Source organism: Elephantulus edwardii, unplaced genomic scaffold (assembly GCF_000299155.1).
Source record: "Elephantulus edwardii isolate Elephantulus edwardi_28Jun2011 unplaced genomic scaffold, EleEdw1.0 scaffold00030, whole genome shotgun sequence".
Taxonomy (NCBI): Eukaryota; Metazoa; Chordata; class Mammalia; order Macroscelidea; family Macroscelididae; genus Elephantulus; species Elephantulus edwardii.
The window spans coordinates 15590980-15595541 of NW_006399780.1; the positions used below are offsets into that span (position 1 = coordinate 15590980).

The 4562-nt window shown below is 38.4% G+C and overlaps 1 pseudogene; it reads right to left on the bottom strand.

Annotated features, from left to right (window-relative positions):
• Window positions 1-332: 332 nt before the first annotated feature.
• Window positions 333-833, bottom strand: LOC102845929 (annotated as a pseudogene).
• Window positions 834-4562: the final 3729 nt, after the last annotated feature.

The window sequence follows — 4562 nt, forward strand, 5'->3', positions numbered from 1 at the left end:
CCTGGAAATGGAAAGGAACAGGTAGGGAGTGGAGGTGCTGTTAAAAAAAATAAAGGTACCCCTTAAACTGGGGTGCTTGGAGAACTTGGTCTGTTTTAACCCAATAGGAATCAGAAGATCAAAAGCAATTTGTGATGGCCAGAGCCATCAGGGGCAGAGGGAGGAGGAAGGTCCAGGGGGTGGGGGTACTGTTTGGTAACTGGGGTGAAGGGATTGCCCTCCCCCTGCTGGGATCCCCCCAGCCTCTCCGGTCTGGCAGGAAGGGGGCAGCCTGTAGCCCCCACGGGCAGGTCTGAGGCTGCCAGATGCTCCAGGCAGGGGGCTGAAGGGGCTCACAAGGGTTTGCCCTCCAAGGAGATGACAGCACTGCCCCCCAGTTTCTCTGCCAGGGTGCAGTGGTCCTTGACCTCCTCATAGCAGTTTGCTTGTAATTCATGCTTGATCCCTGTCAGCTTCTTCTTGATAGCATCCTTGGAGCTAGCATAGATCATTTTGCTCTTAAGGGGTACACACTCAGGGGCCCAAAAGATAAACACCAGGTCCTCCTTCTTGCTCTCCTAGGTCTCATAGGTTGCATCATACAGGGCATAGTGGCAGTCTTTGTCCGACAGCATCTTGACAAAGGTGGCATAGGGGTCGTCCACAGTCTAGCCAACATCCTCAATCAGAATCTCCTTGCCCTCCTCCAGGATGATGTTCTTCGTGTCCTCGCTCAGGCAGAAGAGCACCGCCTTCTTGTGCTTCTTCACCTCCTCTCGTGTCGATGATTTGCGCACCTTCATGTCATTGAACACCTTGATGACACCATCAGAGACAGCCACACTGGAGGCCATGTTTCCGGAAGCAAAAGGGATATGGCAAAAAGAGCGAGAGGAGACAAGAGCCGCCGCAGCTGCTGCCTGGATCCGACTTGATACTATTGTTATTATTGAATAATGTCCACTTTCTGTTGGATCATCTTTTGGGGAGAATGGGAACAAACATGTATTTCTTCCAGCCAGTTGTCCAGACATTGTCTTCCATATTTGTTGATAGAGACTAGTGAGCATATCCAGGGTTGCATCTAGTTCCTGAAGCACCCCAAATAGCATGCCATCAATTACTGGAGGCTTATTTTTTTTTTGCCAGTGCCTTCAGTGCAGCTGAACTTCTTGGACTTCTTCCTTCAGTACTACTGGGTTTTTATTATATGCTACTTTGTGAAATAGCTCAGTGTAAACTAATTATTTTTAGTACAGTGACTTCTATTCCTTCCATCTTTTTTTGATGTTTTCTACATTATTCAAGATTTTCCCCATAGAATGCCTCAGTGTTGCAACTCGAGGCTTGCATTTGTTTTTAAGTTGTTTCAGCTTAAGAAATACCAATCCTTCCTTCTAGGTTTTCTAACCACTTCCCTCTTGCATATTTAATTATAAAACTTTGCTTTTTTTCTTGAGTTTTCTTTTTTAAGTAAACAATGTCATAACCAAACTTGAACTTATTTACCATGGGCTTTATACTACTGGGAAGGTTGTTGTTGTTGTTTATTGCCTTCAAGATGAGCAAGACTCATAGTGATCCTATGAACAAAAGGCCTGAAGCCCCACTACAACTATCAACATTTATCAAAGTTCAGAGAGTTTCTGGAGGCATGTTGTTTAGGAAGTGGATGCCATTCCTGCTTCCAAACCTGTCATAGTATGTTATTATTTTTTTTAAAATTTAGGTTGTTTCTTTTTCATTTCAGTGAACATCTACAGAGATTTTGGGATTCCATTCATTCATTGTTGCACCCTTCTCCCCGCACAAACCCCTCCCCCCCTCATTTGCTCCTCTCCTTGAAAAGCAAAAGAAAAACTCCCTCATTGGTACACAATCCCCCCCCCCACCTCCCCAAACCCCACCCCCTACCCCCAAATATAATCCACTCTACAACCCTCATTGCATACTCCTACGATAAAAATAATGCCCTAAAATTTAATACTTTTAGACTATTCTCTCCCCCATAGACTTCAATGCCGTAAACATATTTGTTATTTTTGTTATGTGCCATTGAATCTCCTGTGATGCATAGCAACCCTATGTACAGCAGCTCTGAAGCCTTCCTTGTTCTGAGCCAATCTCAGTAATTCTGACACACCAACCCAATTAGCCCCAGTCACGTCACTGTACCAATCCATCTCATCCGGAGTCTTCCTCTCCTTCTCTGTCTGTCCACTGTTCCAAATATGATGTACTTCTCCAAGGACTGATCTCTCCTGGCCACATGCCCAAAATAAGTGAGGTAGAGGTTCAAAATCATAGCCTTCAAGGAGAAACTTGGTTATACCCTCTTCAAGACAGATATGCTTGTTTCCTTGGCAGTCATGGTATGTTCAAGACTCTTCTCCAGCACCACAACTTAAAGGCATCTATTCTTTTTTCTGTCGTCCTTAATCATTATCCAACTCTCTGAAGTATAACAAGTAATTGAGAATACCATGGCCTGGATTAGGCGAACCTTTGTATCTAGACTGACATCATTGCTCTTCAGCACTCTGGAGAGGTCCATGACAGCAGATTTTCCAAATGCAATTAGTCTTTTGATTTCCTGCCTGCTGGTGATCAGAATGCTGATTGTGAATCCGAGCAAGCTGAAATTGCTAACAACCTCAACCTCTTCTAAATTATGGTGCTGCCAATTTGCCCAGTGGTGAGAATCTTTGTCTTCTTGATGTTGCGATTCAATCCCTATTGAAGACTACAGTCCTTGACCTTGCTACCACATATAATTACCAAATATGAAGATCATCCTGGATGAAGAGACTAGATAATGAGGAGAATATACATCAGAAGTTCAACCTTACCTCTGAAAAAAAAAAAAAAGAGGCTTCTTTTCAGGAAGAGATTTTCAAATTGATATTCAGAAGATAAATTGGAGTCATGTAGGAAGACAAAGGGGGAAACAAGCAACAATTTTAAAAATATTTTTGTAGGAATGGTAATTGAATAAATGACTGAATTGGGAGAAGTTATACTTTTTCATGTAGACATAATATAATCTAACACATTTTGACAGCTTTTCCACACTGCCATAGCAATATTCACAACAGATTAGCAATATAGAGTGGTTTTCAATAAAATGTCAACACTTCTTATTACAGTGTGTTTAACAATGGTATCTCACTCAAGACTAAGATTGTGAATTAGCTCTCGAAGGTAAATATTACAAAATTGGAATTAATGCTGGTTGTTGAATAAATGTGTATTAGCATAAATTTTCATTCTGCTAGTAAACTTCTGGGATCTCTGGTAGCATAGTCCCTAGGGAATCATGCTGCTAACCCCAAAGCGGTTCAAATCCACCAACTGCTCTAAGGGAGAAAGATGGGCAGTCTCCTCATTTGCTTTACAGCCTCTGAAAATCCACTGGTGGGTCAGCCATGATTCAGCTGAGACTTGATGGCAATGAGTTAAGCAAACCTCCTGGGTATAAATTTAACTATTAATTTTCATTCTTAATAATCAGTGCATAACTGATAGCTTTCATTAATTTCCTTGCATTAGAATTGAATTAAAATGACTTTTTTTGGCATCTCTATAAAAGTTACAACTTTCCTATAATGGGAAAAAATGTAATGATTTTTCCAAGAATATATTCTAACTGATTTTTCCCTTTCAGCAGGGAAAGAGGAAGGGGAAAAATTGTTTTGAAAGAATATGTTCATAGCAATAATTTTAATAAAATTTACAAGTGTATGAAAGGTATGTGATTAAGCCAAAACTAATATGATTAAAAGTCATGGTTTCTGTGTGCACTTAAATTATCAAAGCAATTCAGCAAAAAAGTAATTAAAATAATAAAGTAGCATAAAAATAAAATTGAATATTATAAATTAAATTTCCTGAAAGTGAAAAAATATATAGCATAAAAATAACAATTACAGTGAATAAAATGTAAATGACAGTAAGGTTTTTAATATTATCCTATAAAGCACTTATCCTATAAAGTGCACTTAGATAAATCCTCTAGAGTATTTAGCAAGGAGTGAGACTGTTGGCCTGTAGGATTTGTGAATGTTCAATTTTAATAGCATACAGCACATCTTTCTTTGTGGTTGTATTAAGGACTTCGCTCTGAAGCTCTTTCTTTTTTCTACATACTTCGCAACATTTATTGCTGCCAAATATTTCAACTTTTTGGCATCTGATTGTGTAAAATGTTTTTTTAGTCAGGATATAACATTCTTTGTCTAGTTACTATTACTAATCTTGTTTTTATTAGTTATTAGTTATGTATGTTTATTCTTTTCTAAAATTACTATAATCATATTGCCTGTTTGATACAAGGGTATTTTATGTACTAATATTTGAAAGGTTTTAATTTATTTGTTTTTAATGTATTTTAATTTCTAAATTTATAAAATCTCCAGAGACTACGTGTGTTACAAAATACTTGGTTTTTATCACATGTTACTACTTTCTTAATAATATATTAAGAGTAAAAACTGCTTTTCCTTTAAGTGCAGTTGAATTATCCAATCTTCTTTTTTTAAATTTTTCATTATTATTAAATTTTATTAGCTTTAATGAACATTTAC